An 18,609-nucleotide genomic window follows, 5' to 3' on the forward strand; every position below is an offset into this window, starting at 1 on the left:
CTTCTAATTTTTCTAACATTGCTAGAGGAAGAGATTGCTAATATCCACAATGATGGACATAGCTCACATTGGTCTTCAAGGCTCTGTGAAGAAAAGATTATAAAACTCCATTATGTCTCAAATGCCTGAATTTTCATTACAATTTTGTCGTAAGATAGCCATGTTTGTACGTTTCATTTGGAACAAATTCAGTTTGTTAATGTTTTTCCTATGATCTAACTGAGATTCAAAAAAAAAATTCTCTAATTGCTTTGTATACTAGTTATGATTCATACACTTGTATGATATTAGTCGCCTTATCGTAGTTAAATGTATCTTAGGTAAAGTATGAGATGTTCCAATAAATTAATAAGAATGTTTTTTTAATAATTTGCTATTCAATTTAAATTACAATTTCACTTTGTTTTATTTTAAAGCAGCCTTACATTTTTCTACCTTCACAGCAGACCAACATTTTGATTTCCTCAAAAAAAAATGTTTTGTTTTTCTAAATAAATTTAAGGATCGTATAATAAATGAAAAAAGCATGTTTAGTTTTGTATTATTCTATACTGTAAAAATTCCGGATCAAATTACGGTAAAAAGTACCGTAATTCAGGGTATCGGAACTTTTACCGCAAAATCAATTTTTACCGGAAAATGTTGCGGAATAAAAAATTTGACTTACCGTAATTTCTACAATAATAAATACCGTAAAAATCACTGAATCTCTCTCCTTAAATAAATATCACTGTAAAAATTACGATCTCATATTTTACGGTAGAAATCCTAAAATGACTTTTACAGTAAAATGCATTTTATGGATGATGCACCGAAAGTGACGGCACTTTATACCTTAATTTGATCCGAAATTTTTTACAGTTTCATGTTAAATGTTTTTAACTAAATTCGAAATAGTTTATGAAATAAATTGCGTTAATTCAAACAGGCTGAATCTTTTCTTTCGTCCTTCGGAGACCCTTTACCCCCCCCCCCCAAGAAAAAATGGAGAGTTATATTATATTTTTAATTATATTTTCAATTTTTTTACGATTTAATTAAAGATTTAACACACCCTTTCCATATAAAGTAGAATTCTTTTTACTCACATCATATTTCTTTTTAAAATTTCTAATTGAGGTTTTTATTTCTTCATAAGCACAAAGTACATTTTTCTTTTTACTATATCCTAAAAACACTTGCTTTAAAATCATTATTGAAACAAAGATGAAAAATTACTATACTTTCTTTTTTTCTTTAAATTACTGTACGTTATCATACGAACAGAAACCTTTCTTCAAATTATAGAAAATGCATTAATTAGGTAATTTTTCAGGTACAAGTTTAGAAATTTATACAAATTAAAATATAGAAATCTCAACCCTCGTTTAAAGAGCTCCACTATCTTTTACAAGAAAACTGATGCATCATTAGCAGTACCAATTATATTTTTTGACGTAAATTGACCTACTTATACGAAAGCTCATTCAATACTTTAGAGTTTGTTTTTGAATTTTGTTTTCCTTAAACTTTGAGAAACGTTACAGACTCTTTAAGGAAAACTAGTTTTTTAAGTTAATAACTAGGCAGGGCTCAATTTTGAAAGTGTAAAAATATATAATTCAAAAATATTTTCCTAAGTTGCATTGAATACAGGTAAGTCTATGGGAACACCAAAAGGTTCAGTAATTTTTAACGAAGTGCCTTAGTAGTGATTTTGGTATGAGTTATAATAAAATATGGTTTCATAATATGTGATAAAACTTGGTAAATGAGATAAAATGTGGTAATTTTATCATGATGCCTTGGAACAAGGTATAAAAACCATTTATTCGGTTAAATTTACTATTCAGTTATGTATTTTTTACTAAATTTCTGCTAAAAAGAACTATAATTTTTAAAACCAAAATTTTCCAGTTTACAGCTATCATGCGAACAGAAGAATTGCGGAATGAATGGAATAAATTTTTTCTCCGAGTAAAACTCTATAATTTTACCTCCAAAACAGCCATAATTATTTTCATGCTTTTAGTTTAAAAAGTAAATTAATGCATTTTTTTATACTTACGAACTTAATACGAAAAAAATCTCTCTTACATCATTTTATGATTAAAAAGAGTTAAAATATATCTACAATATCGCGAGTAAAAACTATTATTTTATATTAAGCACTCTACTTTTTAAAATTGATTTCTCATTACCTTTTAACTAATGACTGCGCGATTACTGTTTTTATTTTTAAATAACTTAATCTTCTGGGGAAAATAAAATAAAACTACATCCTCTCGGAAATAATATATTTTTAGTACAAAATCCGCTTTAAATATTTGTTCAACTTGTAAGTAAGTAATAGGTTTAAAATTCTGTTACTATTTGCATGTTGAAGTAGTTTTTGAAGACACTCGAATTTATTCCGACTTAATCACGCGAAAGTATTCTTTGAAACATGACTTTAAACTTCGCGAAAACATATTCACTGAATAACTTAATATTAATGTAAGTTTTTTTTTTTGAATTTCTGAAATATTTTTGATGTTTTTTTAGATTTTAAATGGATTTTAAAGTTTAATAATCATTTAGCAGCAAGCCGCAATTAAAGCTAAAAGCTGTTGTGAAATATGAATGATATGTATATAAACTGCTGTTTGTAGAAAATGCAACACCATGAAGGAATCATCAGAATCAAATGAAATTCGCAGCAAATGTCAATTATAGGATATTATGCAAATTAATAAAGTTTCAGAGCCATCGCGCGTGCGTGGCGCGCGCAGCGCCCTCTGAATTGATGCTGAAAGCGTATAAATAAAGTGCTGTAGCGGGACGTTGAAAATAGTCTATGATTATTTGTTAGTGGCAAACGTTTAGTGAGACCTGAGTATGCCTCCACGACGGAAGAATAAGAAATTCAAGCAACTTACGGAGTTTGAACGAGGGAGGATAATCGGCCTTCGAGAAGGAGGATTTTCCTATCGCGCAATAGCAGCTCGTATGCAGCGGAACAGTTCCATAGTGATGCGAGTTTGGAAGCAGTGGACCGACGAGCACCGAACAACTCGAAAAACAGGCACTGGACGACAGAAGGTGACGTCAGAGCGCGATGATCGACACCTGCTCCGCATGGCGGTGAATGATCGCACAGCTTCCTCCAGGCAGCTGGCAGCACATTGGTCTACTGCTACAGGTGTACAATTGTCGGCTTCGTCAATTCGTCGTCGTCTGCTGCGCCGTGGATTGCGTGCAAGGGTGCCATTATACAGGATTCCCCTCACGGCGGATCATCGACGGCTGCGTCGGCAGTGGGCTCTTGAGCACAGAGACTGGCGAGCTGATTGGCACCAAGTTGCCTTTTCAGATGAATCACGCTTCAATTTGTGGACCCATGATGGCCGTGTTCGTGTTAGACGTTATGCCGGTCAACGCTGCCTTCCTGAGTGTATTATTGAACGACATAGTGGTCGAACACCCGGAGTTATGGTCTGGGGTGCGATTTCGTATCATGGACGATCCAATTTGATACGAATTGAGGGTAATCTCAATAGCAACAGATACGTCCGTGAAGTGCTACAGCCCGAAGTCGTTCCTTTCCTTCAAGGCATCCCTGGAGCTATCTTTCAGCAGGATAATGCACGCCCACATGTTGCGCGGACTGTTAGAGACTTCTGTTCAGCACAACGCATGCAACTTCTTCCTTGGCCTGCTTATTCGCCGGATATGTCGCCTATTGAGCACGTGTGGGATATGGTTGGTCGGCGTCTCACTCGTGATCCGCGTCCTGCAGTTTCCAAAGACGAACTTTGGTTGCGCATACAAGCGATATGGAATTCTCTTCCTCAAGCAGATATTCAACATCTGTTTGACTCCATGCCACGTCGTATAGCAGCACTTATTGCAGCGCGTGGTGGCTGCACCAAATACTGATTTCGGACGCTTAATTTGTTTCTTTTGTTTTGAAAATTTCATCATTTATTTGTATCAGTACAAGTCGTTTCTGCATTAAATTTCACTTGATTCTGATGATTCTTTCATGGTGTTGCATTTTCTACAAACAGCAGTTTATATATATATATATATATATAACGGACAACCCTGAATAACTTTTGATCTAATGATCGGATCTTCATGTTATAGGACTGATTCTTAATGGATCGAAGGCGGGAACTCAAATATGCTAATTAATTAGTTGTAGACAATGTTTTAAGTTACGAAATCAGGCAAAAAAGACGTACTTTCTCAGAATAAACAGACCTTTTTTTAACGAATTCTGATTTTTGACCCCCTAAATGTAGGGGATAGCCGCTATCTGGGAAATATGATGCCCATAGTTTGGTCAGGAGAGCGATCCGCATTTCGGACCTCTTAATGTTAATTTTCCTTTTTCCGTATTTCACCATATCTCGAACACTTTTTAAGCGATCTTTTTAAGCTTAGAGACGCAATTTTGACCCTCAATTATAAAATTTGTTTATCCAAAGATAATTCCATTCAAAAAATAAATTTAAGTAAATATTTTTACTTTATTTAGTGAAAAATTATGTAAAAAATTGTATATCTGACAATTCCAAACTTTTTTCGACTATTATTTAATAAAATAGTAAATATTTAACAAAATTTATTTTTTGCATGGAATTATCTTTTAAACGAATTTTATAATTGTGTGCAAAAGTCTTTCAATTCTCTTAGAAAGCTCTCGTGATATGGCAAACACGCAAAAAGTAAAATTAACATCAAGGCGTCCGAAATTTGGATAGCTCTTCTGACAAAACTATGGGAACTGTATTTCCCTTAGAGGTATTTCCCAGATTACGGCTATCTTCTATATTGTGTTGGGGGTTAGAAATCCGAATGTGTTAAAAAAAGGTATGTTAATTCTGAGGAAATACGTTTTCGTGTCTGATTTCGTAACTTAAAATATTGTCTGCCCTAAATAATTAGCTAATTTGTGGTTATCCCTCGAACCATTGAAAATAAGTTTTAGAAAGTGAAGATCATTAGATCAAAAGATCGAAAAATAACTAGATCATCAGATCATTAGATCAAAAGATCAAAAACTAATTAGATCCTTAGATCAAGCGCTCAAAAAATCATTAGATCAAAAAATATTCAGTGTTGGCCGGGTTTTTTTTCTTTATTTTTTTTTCGTTTTTTGTGCACTGTACATTTTGCATCTTAGATTTTTAATTTATGAGTAAAATTACGAATTCCACAAAGTTCTGCTAAAATTATCGAACTGTAGAAATGTATAGTTATGACATTTCTATTAAAAAAATAGTTTTGTTAATGAAAACCAAAATATATGGTATTTAAATCATTCATTTGGTAATTTTTGAATTCATATGATAACAGTTTACGTAATATTCCGGTTTTCAAAACTATAGTTCCTATTACAACACATTTTGTAAAAAATGCAAAACTGAAAAATAAATTTAATCGAATAAATCATTTTTATGTCATGCTCTAAGGTATCAAGATAAAATTACGAAATTTTAACACATTTACCAAATTTTATCGCATGTTATAAGACTATATTTTATAGTTAATTTTATCGAAATCATTACTTAAGTGCTTTTATAAAAGTTACCGAGCATTTTTGGTGTTTCCATCGAGTTAATATTACTATATTCTAGTAGTTTTGATCACACTTTTATCTTTGAGATAATCAAAAATATTTATTGTTTTTTTAAATCAAATAACATCACGTTTTAGTTATAATTAAATTAAATCAACAACATACATGAGCATAGATAATGTAGTTATAATTTACTAAATAATTTCATAATTGTGCTTATATTCGTTGTGTTCTACTTTATTTAATTCCTTACTTTATTTTAATGACATAAAATACAGATCAAACAACTTTATATCGGATCTCTTTTTGTTGAAATCGATCTTCAACACTTTGTTGGATATACTAGAAATTCACAAAATAGTTTAAAATTCACTATCTTCGGAGCATTTTCAAACCAACACCGAAAAAATCGAAATTTGTTGATATTTTCGGTTTTTACGAATTCAACGGGCGGTATTAGCATATTTTTTGTTCTCAGGAAAATTTATTCTGATAAAAAGTATATAAAATGTAAAAAAAGAATTTATACTTAATCTTACTGAATGTGTCGTAAATTTGATTTTTTCAAAAGTTACTGAAACAAATATTTCTTTTTTTTTCCAAAACATAAAATGCAAGTTTTCAAATATTACAAAGGGATAACAAATCAAATCACTTGAGTCCACAATTACATTTCTTTCGAAGTCGAACAATCAGGATTAGGCAATGAAAGACTATCTTATAAAAGAGTGCTATCAAATGAACATAATGTCCTTTTCGAGAACAATTTAGTGCTCTGTTTTTCTTCTTAAGATATTGGTACTCAAAGGACTGAGCAAACAACTCATTTTCTTCGTCTTGTTCGAAAAGAACTTTTTCTTCCAGGGATTACTGTAAATGTCAACAGTTACTGTAAAGGCTGCAATATGAGGGTAGCTTATCCTATGAGGGTAACAGTAAATCTTTGATTAATGAGGCTTTAACTAAAAGTTTTTTGCAAGAAACTAAAAATATTTTAAGAAAACTACTTTTATATCTAGTTATAATTGAGGCTTACGTGTAAAATTTCATTCATTTCTTAATGTTTGATCCGGAATTTTTTACAGTGAAGGCCGAACTCTCTTAAATAGACATTATATAAAATATTTATAAAAACATATTGAAATAGAAGGAAAAATTAATCAAACAGTAACCTTGATTAATTATACTAATTATACTATAATTATACTAATTATACTATATATTAATTATACCGTGACAATATTGTAAGGATATGTTTATAATTAAAACTTACTCTATATGTTTTTTTTTTTTGTCTTCATCTTCAAAGTGAGTGCTTTTTTTAACAGTTTCATATCAGTTTCATTCCAATTTTAGAAATATTTTTAAAAGTTATGGTATTTTTATGAGAAACATTTTGTTTATATTAGCATTTTACTTCTTCGAATAAAAAAAACTTTTATTTTTATTATATCAACTGTTCGAAATTTCAGGAAGCAAATTTAAACATAGTTTAACAATTCATTTGACAAATAAATTGTCAGCTATTTCAAATAATATATTTTGGAGATCAAAATTAGCTTTATAAACAGTATTTTGCAATTTCATAAACTTAGTATTAATTAGATTTTGTTCAAAACATAAATTGTGAAATAAAACTCTCATTATTTAATGATTCCGTAATATTTGAACTCAATTACGTTATTTTTTACAGTCGTCTCAAATCACATGACTTTTAATGAAAACGAAATCTCACAAATTTGACGAAACTTTTTCCTCACTTATATAAAGTTATCTCATTGCTTTCGGATAGTTCTCTTAAGAATTTTTTATTTAATATTAAAACCGTTTACTCTTCATTACGGTACAGAACAGGACTTAATACACTAGCTAGTTGAGCAGGTAGAGTACTCGAATAAAAGTCCTAGCAATGATTAAGCACTCATACTCCTTTCATTTTGTGTTGCATATCTAAATCAACTATGTTAAGTTATATAATTTGCATTAAGCATAAAGCTTTGATTAAGTTACGTAAGGTCAAACAAATGAAGGAGGCAATTTCCTCAATTCGAAGAAACATTCACTCGGATCATTTCCCAGATTACTCTTTCGTTAATAATGAAGAAAATTTTGTGAGTTTTTAGTTTCTATTTTTAATAGTGCAGTAAAAATTGGTTACAGTTTATTTAAAGGTTAAACATGTTTAATTCTACACTTGTATCACTCGCATGAAGCTCGTAATATACTCCCTAATTTAATATTAAATAACCAAAAAAATTAAGCATACAATTGCCAAATTTATATATTTTAGTTTACGCTAATCTGTATACATGATTTTGTATCTCGCAATCCCTACGTTCCATCAGAGAATATATTTCTAGGCACTTACTGTGCCGTTCTTAGTAACGGATAAACCCGCCATATGTCTTAGGTCACACCATTAACCATTCCGTTAAGCATGAATAATCCCCTACTGAAATGCAACTTTGCGGCAACTGTTTAACATTTGGCGGAAGTTTAGATGGGATTAAAGTTAAGATATGAATAAGTGGTGATTTAAAGATTAAAATTATATCCTAACTTTCACTTTAAAAAAATACATTTTATTATAACTCATGTTATGTTTCTGTTCCTTATTAATTTCTTTAAGAAAATTACACGGTCATATTTTTTAATTGTTTAAGTGAAATTTTTATAAAAATAAAAATATGTTCTAAATAGCCCTTTTTCAATATGAAAAGAACACAAAAAATAATATTAAATATTTTTTAATAATTATTCAAATTAAATTTTTAAAAAAGTAAAAATTCCAGTAACAAAACAGTTTGTTATAATTCATGCTATGTTTCTATTCCTTACAAATTTTTTTAAGAAAATTATGCAGTCATATTTTTAGAATAAGAAATATAGTAAAATGCAAACCATGGTTGGAGAACATTTTATTGTCCATAAAATAGAAATTATGAGGCATTTTGTTTTCTTTATAAAATGTGCTAGTCTTTTTATGAGTAAAACCCTTGTTTACATTTGTTTCACTTTTTATTTTTATATTTTTTAATTATAAAAGATAATATTTTAATGACACAATTTAAGTCGTCGTGAACAATTAAAAAAACTATTTCATTGATGAATTAAATTATGTTTAACGCGCTTGTGACCTTGAAAGCGTTACAATTTTACATCTTCAACTTTAACTTTTAACCTTTTCCAATGAATATTTTACTTTGAAGTATGTTCCATTGCTAAATGTCGAAAAAAAGGCTAGAGAACTGTTTCTTACCATTTTAAATCGAAAGCTTTATTATTCATTTAAAAAGTTATAGATTTATAAAATTTACCTCCCGTAAATTAAGACTATGAAAAAACAAAGGGAAAAATAGATTTAAATTTATCCAATATAAGAAGACACAACCCAAGAAAATAAATAAAATGGAATATTTTTTAAAAATTATTCTAATAAAATCTAAATGAAAGTAAAAATATTTGCTGAGTTAAGAAGCTTTTTCAAATATAGAAAGACACAGCACAAAAAAAATGAAATTGAACATTTTTCAAAAATTATTCAAGTGAAATTTTATAAAAGTACAAATATATACCAAGTAAAGTAGCTTTTCCCATGAAAAGCGCGATTAAAATTAAATTGGAGTATTTTATGAAATGCTTGACAAAATTCTAAGGCTGTTAAAACACTATTTGCATTCTACGAGTATTACCAGAATCGTATATAGAGTAGTCCGAAATTCAATAGAGGATGAAAACTTACCATAGAACTTGAGGTCACAAACAATATTGAGAGGATAAAAATCACGAAAACAGGTCCATCAGGTTTTGACGTCAAGCTAGAAAACAACCACAAAAGATACTACAAGTTTTCTAACTAAAAAAGATTTATTTCATTAATTATTAATAGAGTTATTCTAAGTGGTGCTTGCTTACATTATTGAACATTTTACAACGACGTAAACACGACTCCCGGATGCGCTCTATGATTCTATGTGTGTTTTTGATAACTGCCTAAGCGACAATAATCCACGCTATGAGATCCCCAGTTGATCATAGGCATTGATTGCATAAACTAGTAATTTAGGTCACCCCATAGAAAAAATCACACGAATTAAGATCTGGTGAATACGGAAGTTCTGCAACGGGTCCCACGCTTTCAGCCCACCTCCTTGAGTATGTTAAATTTAGTGATTATGCTCTTGTAGGTCATAGTGCGCAAAAGTACCATCATGCATAAAACACTGAGCGAATCGCATACAAGCGCTTAACTTAGAACTAACCTCAACTGACCACCACCTTTAGTATACTCCAAATTCAGAGTCTACATGCGTTTTTCAGCCTCTCAACGCGATTCGTCACCTCAAGTTTCTATGGTAAGTTTTCATACTCTTCGTGCCTTTTATAATCCCTCTGAATAGATCGAATTTTAGAACAATTTTGAATGCTGAATTTAGTATGTTTAAGTTTTATGGCTCCAAAATTGAATGTTTAAAAATAAGTTTAAAAGATCTTATGCTTCCTCTTTGTAACATAATATAAGTTTTATATCACAGTAATTGTTTTTTACAGTTAGGATGTATAGAAATTCATCGAAGAAATTTGGAACATTTTTCTAACCAGATCCCGTATTAGGTGTTACACATTAGTGAATATAATAATACGTTATTATAGTAACGAAAAATTATTTTTACTAATATTTAAAACTTAAAGTTTTAATAATTATCTTATGAACTAACTACCAATTTAGTTTAAATCTTGAACAAGCTTTCGTGTAATAATTCGATAAATTTAAAATGAAAAAAAAAATTATCCAGGTATGCTTCTAAAATAGTAATTTTGAACCATAAACTAATCACTAGTACATGAATAAAAACTTCATTTTCTAATAATAAATTTGTCTCTTTTTTATGGCACTTCAGCTATTTTTATATATTACTGAAGTATTGGCTAAATTCCAAGTATATGATATTTAGACATTTATTATTATTCCTTTTCTGTCTTCTGTTCATTATTTTAATGATTATCAGATCATATTGTTTGCCAAGTGATTGACGTTGCAATATAATTTTCTTGATCATTAATACTAAAAATTCTAAATTTAACTTTACTTCCATGAATAACAGAATAGGTTAGTTGCAATTGATCAGTTTTCCGATTATTCTGCTATAATTTTTTATATTTTTCTTACTGTCTCATGTTTATATTTTTAATGCATTACTAATTGTGTATCAAATCTAAGAAAATGCTTAAAATATTGTTAAAAATTATGGTTTTATGTTACGTTTCTGAAATAAATCGTCATAATATCTGCAATTACTAAGGTTAGGACATTAGTGATAAGTGCCCATATAAAAGTTTTGAAAATTGCTAATTGCTTTCAAATACATATTTATTTTAAATTGATACGCATGCATTGAGATAAAAATATAGTCAAAATTACCAGAAAAGAGTAATATGTACCGTTGTTCTGACTCTATGGGAACACCAAAAAGCACAGTAATTTTTTACCGAAGCGCTTTGGTAATGACTTTTGGTAAAATTAACAATAAAATATAGTTTCATTGCATGGTGTTTGGTAGTAAAAGTGGCAAAATTAGGTAATTTTATCATGATACATTAAAGCATGGCGTTAAAACCATTTATTCGGATAAATTTAAATTTAAATTTTGAATTTTCTCAAAATATCCAGCATTGTTAGAATTTTCATTTTAAAATGGCGATAAAATAACAGGCAGCAGTCGGTCCATCCAATTAACCGTGAAATTTAGTGCAAAGAACAGTTTTAATCTTTATGGTTGCGAAACTGCTTGCAACTACTATAGTTAAAAAAAAGAGTATTACAAAATTATACGGTTTTTTAACCATATACGACTAACATGGTTTCAAAACCATAAAAAAGAAATTTAACTGGACATTGGAGACAGTTCAGTAACTTTTTGGTGCTGTCTTCTATGACTGAATGAGAGTAACGTGTTCTAATAGCGCAGGGTCACAAATTGGAGACTGTAAGACGCTGAAAACTCTTCATGCGTTGAAAGGAATAGAGGAAATATTGTGGTGTCAGCATTTGAACTCGAACCAAAATTCGGTCGGTCATGAGACTCATAAATTAGTTCACTCTGCTATAACATGTAACCAACTGGAAGGAACTAATTGGCTTTAGTAGGTGGGCATAGTTGGTGAGATAAAATTCTGGTTGCTTAACCATATTAGGTGAAAGCAATTAATAAACTGTTTTTTTTTCACAATTAACAGTTTCAGAACCATCTCATTTATGGTTATTGGACGTATTTGTTTATATATGGCAAAATAACATTTGAATAAATTGTTTTTTAATCATGTTTACGAGAAATTTCTTACTGTGTGCTGTAATAATAACTATAATTTTAAAAACCAGAATTTTCGGTAAATCGAGCGAAAAAATTACGAAATGAATGGTTCCCTGGTTATGGTTATGGTTATTAAATTATCAAATAAATGGTTTATAATAAATATTTACCAAATAAATGGTTTCAATGGTATTTTTTTAGCAGAATTATGATCCCTTTACCAGAAATTTAGTTATCATACAAGTACAGAAATTTTATCAGATTTTTCTTACGTGGGTTCAAATCTATTTAATAGTTATGTAACTAATTTGAAAACAGCTACTGTTTTCACAACATAAACTGCAAAATTTTCTGAGTGCAGCATGCATAAAATCCATTTTAACATAGAATATTATACCTTAATTTCTTACAGTAACATTGATCAAATTTCAAGTGATTTTACAGTAAAAATTACGGTATATCAGATTTTTTATTCCATAACATTTTACGGTAAAAACTACTGTCAGGCTGAGTACTGGAACTTTTTACAGCAATTTGAGCCGGGATTTTTTACAGTGTATTTCTAAATTAATTAAATATTTATTATTAGTATTATTAAATATTTATATTAAATTGTTGAATTGATATTAGCTGTGAAATTAATTTACCTATCATTGTGAAACAAGTGCATTTAAAAGCTTTTCTAGCTTAAACTCTTGTATTAATTGTTTAAACAAAGAAATAAATGATAATGTATTTTCACCTTTTGGATTTCGTGAATTATTGCTATTCAATACAAAAATATGCAATTTGGAATGATCTTTTTAATGACCCCTACCAATACCTGAGATTTAAAAAGGCAAGGCGAGTCTGAAACCTACATTGCAAATGGCTCACGTCTGTGCCGTTGCAGCTTTTCTTAATTTTGGTTTTATTTAAGAATCCTTAGTTATAATTTGATTGCAGTCAGTCAAAGATGTTTTTGAAATATTTTCAAAACTGTTTCTTTAAAAGAAATAGTTATAAGAAAAATGCGTTTAAAACTTTCTGGTTGAGCTTTTCTGATTTTGGTCAATATCTCCTCATAAAAATTAAGGAAAAAAATTTCTGTCATTGCTATTTATCGGAAGTTCATAATTAAACGTTAGCATTTAAAATGGCGAATCGAAAATGCTGTTTCACAACTCCCATGTCGCCTACAATGTCACCATCACACTAATATTAATGTTTCTCTATTTTTCTAAAAATTTATAATTTTATGAATAGTATGTTTAAAGCCCAAAGTTGGTAGCAGTTTATAATAGTATGTCAAAGCCGCTGTTGGTTACAATTTTCAAAGTTATTCGTGAAATATAAATTAATTTAATTTATCTGAAATAATTTTTAGAAAGACGTAAAAGTGAGCTTAAATACTAGCGTTAAAATAAATTAAATTTTTTTTTGCATGCTTTATTTTTACTATGTAAATATAGTATAAATAAAGACGTATGAAAATTAAAACTTAAATATTAAAAATAAACTTAAATTACTTAGAGCTGTAAAATGAAGCAAAGGAAAACATAGATAAATTTTTGTTGAATGTTTTTGCATATTATTGGAGGAGATTACCTAAAATTACTTTTTCTATTTCTCACTTAAATTCCTTCAAATGATTTTTCATAAAGTTACCTAAGTATTATAAAAGATTAAACTTTGTTAAAATAGATAATAAAAAAATGTAAACTGATATTTCTGAAGTTTGGAAGTTTTTTCACTTAATTTTACGGCTCTATAAACAATTTATAATCATGCTATAAACAATCGAAAATTGTATCTCGCAATTTGCTACAATGACATTACTGTTCTATATTTACTCTGAAGCCTCGATCTTTTTTTTTCTTTTTTCTATTTCATTGTCTACTAACATTCAAACGGCGAAGGTAGTCTTTGAATTTATTTAATAACAGCTGTTATATTAACAAAAAATAATAATAAAGAAAAACATCGGGACAAAGGAAATTAAAGTAGCAGGAAGTGAACTTGGTACACTTTGCGTTGGGAAAAAAAATTGAAGGTCATTTTCTCTCTTTCTTATTCAAGTGAATAATAATACTTTCTTTGTAAGTACATTTCAGAGCTCGAATTTCATGACGCTTAATAATATTCCCTCATTAAATCACGCTCGAATTTTAATGGTTGCGTAAAAAAGTCTTAAAAGCACGTGAAATAGCCATTCCAGAAAATGCATAGAACAAATTTACAAAGCAAAAAGAGTTATATAAGTTATTTAATATTTAAAATTGAAACTTTTTAATTGATATGAATCAAATATACCTTTTTAGACTTAAGTTTTTTAGATAATTTCTTAAAGAGAAAACAACTGTTAGTCTTGTTTGAGTAAAAAAAATTTTTATTTACAGTCTCAAAAATTGCAATAAATTTTTGAAAGAGAAAAAAACTTTTTGTCTTGTTTGAGTAAAAAAGATTTTTTTTTATTTACAGTTTTTTATTTTCATTTGAATTATTGTTTCTGAAAGAATTAACAATTATAACGTTTTTCTCGTGTTTACGAATAACCAATAATCCCTAACCACAAGATTAAAAATTAAAATAAGTAAAAGCCTTGCATAACTAACCAACTTCTAAAAGCAGCTAGTGTTGAAAAAATTTATTTGTTTATCAGCAAATCAGCTCTAAAAAACTGACGTTAATAAAATGTTCTTCTATGTTCAAACAAAATAATCACCCTCAAATCAAAAAAAAAAAAGATAATTATGAGTATCTATTTCGGCTGCACGAACTTGAACCTACACTAAATATAAAAAGATTAAGGATAAGCAATACTAACAGCTAAAAAATAATATATGTTTCCTCAGTAATTCAGTGATAAAGTTTGATACTTAAAAATATATTCGAAATTGGTACTAAAATTTTTCTGGGGTCTAAAATCTCTGGCTGACTGAATTTATCGTAGAAATCGTTTAGCTAAACCAGTCAAATCACAACTTATCGTAGCAAGAAAAGACGGTACATCTTCATTTATGCTGAAAATATTTACGCAATTTAAAGGAACAGGAAATTATAAAGATAATGACTTTAGTCTTCAAAATTTTCTAGCCACGCTGACTCCTCCCTTTAGTCTTGAGAACCAAGACCTAGTCAGCAAGAAATTAATTTAAAACAGGAAGAACTATACCTCCCAGCTTTAGAAATTTAGGAAGAACTGCTTATTTTTCACCGTTTTGTTAAACTGTTTGAAGCTTTTTCCTACCTACTTCCACGGCCTCCCCTCTGGTGAAGTATTCTGAAATATCTGCACCAAATTCTCAATTTTGAATTGATTTCAAAATTTTTTTTTGAGCTAAATGAACGAGATATATGAGTCGTGTAAGCAAATTTCTTATTTTAAGTTTTTAGGAAAAGTTTCATATCATAAATTACCTTTAAAATATTAAATCTCATTTTGTATATTTGTGTTTTATATTATTATTTTGTAAAATTTACTCATGCTTTCGTTTTAAAATTTAATAAAAATAAAAGGTGACCAGGCCAAATTCTTGGCATGTCAGATCTGATTGCTACATTGCGGATGGCAGAAGTTTGGAGATCTTTTTTTCATACAATATGCCGATAAACTATAAAATAAAAAGCAATTTTAAGTTTTTGATTGATATAGTTACTGATTTTATCAGCATTAATCGTTTCGGAATAATAATTTTTATTCAACTCGTTCGATTTTTCTTCAATGTTTCAAAAGAATATGTCTATTAAAATAGTTTTAAAAGTCAGATTTCTTCGCCAACTTAGATTTTAGGTAAAAAGTTTTTTCTTTTGTTCGTTCGACCTCTTCTTGATTATGTCATCAGATTTTACAATTTACATTTCGGTGCACTTTCTTAATAATTGGTATAAATAAACATTTTCTTTATGAATTTTTTTTTAAATTTTTATGAAAGAGGTAAAAACACATTAAATAAAAAATTTAATTGCTTTTACAATTCAAGTAACAGTAAATTTTTAAATGAACTTTGCTAATTATTATACAAAGATTAGCTAAAAACTAATTTCAAGTTACTCTAACTAGATTATGGAGTTAGAGAATTATCTTCAAAAAATCCGATTTACTAAGACTTTTCGATTTTTCAATGAAGCTGTTTAACTTCTATTTTTTCAAGTTACATTACTCCAACAAAAAATTAATTTTGTTTACGCATTTCAATTTCCTGTTCAAAGATACTATTTTGTTTCCAGAAACTCGTTTTGCATCCAGACGTTCTTCAATTAACCTACGAATTAGTTATGAGTCAATGCCAAACTTGCAGGTGTTGCTGTACCCAAGACGTTTCTAAATAATGCCCTTTTAAAAAACATTTCAATTTAAAATTTATTTTGAAACTGGTTTTTTAAATATTTTGATTTATTTTCTTTGTGGAAGCCTGCCACGTGGGTGGTGTAAATGTTAGGTTTATAAAAGCTTTTTTTTCACTACCCAATGTAGCTTACTACCTGCTTTAAGAACTTTCTAAACGAAGCTAATCTTAATCGACAACTCTAACTAAAAGCGCATTTAAATTCGTCTCAGTAATTAAAACTCAGTAATAATACAATTTTGAAAAATATAAGTTTATTTTAAAAGTTTGTTTGTGTTTAAATTTCTTGATTAATGAATGGGTTCTTGAAAAAAATTTTGTCGTATTTTCTTTACTGCAATTATGCAAATTTATATTGTGTCTACTTAATCAAATAAAATTTACATTTGACAATCAGAACCAAGTAAAATATACACAATTTTATTCAGAAAAACGGGTGTGTTTTTTCGAGAATATACGTTGTATGTTCAAAAGGTATTCAACCATAATTCTTATTGGCTACATGAAAAACGGTTCGAGATGCGGGGCGCAATAAAGCGGCCTAAGACGACTTGATCTCTTCTTTTTTAGAGATGTTTCCTTTGATTGTAGTTAATTAAAATTATAATTTCCTTTAAAATTTGTGAAAAAAAATTAAGAATCATGTTTGTTTTTGTTATTTTTTATTTAAGAAATTGCCAAACGAGAGAGCGGGTCGTTCATGAAAAATCGCATGCGGGGGCTTAGTAGCTAATGGTAAGTTTAAACTAATGTGCATGGTCAACTTTTGAAAAAGAGTCGCCGGATTTTATTTTGCTGTGACTGCGTCAATTTTTTTCTAAAGCTTAGTTATTCTCAAGAGATTTTTCCATTTGAGAATCCTTAAGGCTTAAGCAAAATATTATACACTAGTGTTGTTCAACGTTTTCTATTATTGTGTCCCAAAATGAAACACGCGACTCACATTTACACGTGCTTGTTATTTAACCCTTTGACGCAGATGGGTCGCCGATGCACCTTTTACATATTTTTTTTCTGACACTCTTAACTATAAGCAAAGATAGATTGTTGTACTTTTTGATGATAAAAAAACAGTCTAATAATTACTGAAAAAAATCCGTTAGATTATCAGAATTATATTTGTACTATAATATGAAACACAAAAAAAAAGTAGTTTGAATTTTTTTCTCATTTATATTAAAAAATTTATCAATAATTTATTATGTAAATTAAGGAAATTTCTCTTAGAAAAACTGTTTCTCTCAGTTCTAAATAATTACAAATTTGAAGAAATATTGTTTGGAAGAGAGCCGTGTTTCGTAGATTTTGCTTTTAACACAGAAAAAAACACTGGTGTTTAATACTGTATTTCATAACCATAAATTATTAAAGCATTAAATCTAATATTTTCACTTATTTTGACCTAAATAAATGCAAAATAAGTAAAAAAGTTTGAAAAATATGTTTAATAAAAATGCTGCTCCAAAGCGTTAATGGTGTGGTGTCGATCTCCAGTGAGTGAAATGGAAATGAAAATAAAATGTAATGAAAATAAAATGTAATGAAAGTAATGAAAATAAAATTTTATCATGCACTCCCTGGATAATAGTTGCTAAGCTCAGCAACACAAGTTTTTTTTATACATATATTTTTTTTATATTTCCAATAAAAGTTATAGTCGATTATTTTTGGAACAAACCTCCTGAATTTTTCCGATAGAGAGGCAGGCTCCTAATATTTGAAAATAGAAATCCGATTTTTAACTTTCTTATTTTATTGAATTCTTATTGATATATTTTGATTAAGGTAGAAACTTTTTAAAAGACCTAATAAATAAGTAATACAACAGCATATTTTTTCGTTAAATTAGAAAAATAAGTGTAAAAGAATCATTATTGCAACTTTTTCTTTGGGCATTAAGATCTTACGTTTCGACCTACTAAGTAATACAAAAAAATAATTTATTCTTTTTTTTAAAAAGTTAAGTCAATATTTATTTAATATTTAAAGTGAGTGTTTCTCTTCAATAAGACAAACAGAAATTAAGTTCGTATAAGTATTCCAATACAAAAACTGATTTTGGTAAAAAAAAGGTAACAATAATGAGTATATTTAGTATTTAAAGTGTATGTCTTAATTTAATATGTTTAATCATATCCAACTTGCAACTTATTTAATAAATAATTTCCTTAGATAACATTCTTTCATATAATTAAGTAATTCTTACTCCAATCTTATTTCAAACTATCCGATCAGGTTATTTCGAATAATTTATAGAATCATAAATTTAAGCAATAGCTTGAATCGCTTGCAACATATAATATTTCAGTGTAATTATGACGCTAAAACAAAGTGAAAGAATCATTGGCAAAATTCAATATTAAATATGGTAATAGAATTCTTTCAATAACTCTTACAATCGAAAATTGCTTTCGAAGAAGGCGAC

At 28.7% G+C, this 18,609-nt stretch overlaps 2 protein-coding genes across 3 annotated transcripts in view; one reads left to right on the forward strand and one right to left on the reverse strand.

Annotated features, from left to right (window-relative positions):
• The window catches only part of LOC107445928 (uncharacterized), a 275,554-nt gene that overhangs the window by 223,743 nt on the left and 33,202 nt on the right, over nt 1-18,609 (reverse strand). The gene's annotated exons all lie outside the window — the stretch shown is intronic.
• The window catches only part of LOC107445909 (carbohydrate sulfotransferase 1-like), a 118,109-nt gene that overhangs the window by 58,831 nt on the left and 40,669 nt on the right, over nt 1-18,609 (forward strand). The window lies entirely within an intron of this gene.

The sequence above is a fragment of the Parasteatoda tepidariorum genome, chromosome 11 (assembly GCF_982258835.1).
Source record: "Parasteatoda tepidariorum strain Cologne lab strain chromosome 11, Ptep-v5.0, whole genome shotgun sequence".
Classification (NCBI taxonomy): domain Eukaryota; kingdom Metazoa; phylum Arthropoda; class Arachnida; order Araneae; family Theridiidae; genus Parasteatoda; species Parasteatoda tepidariorum.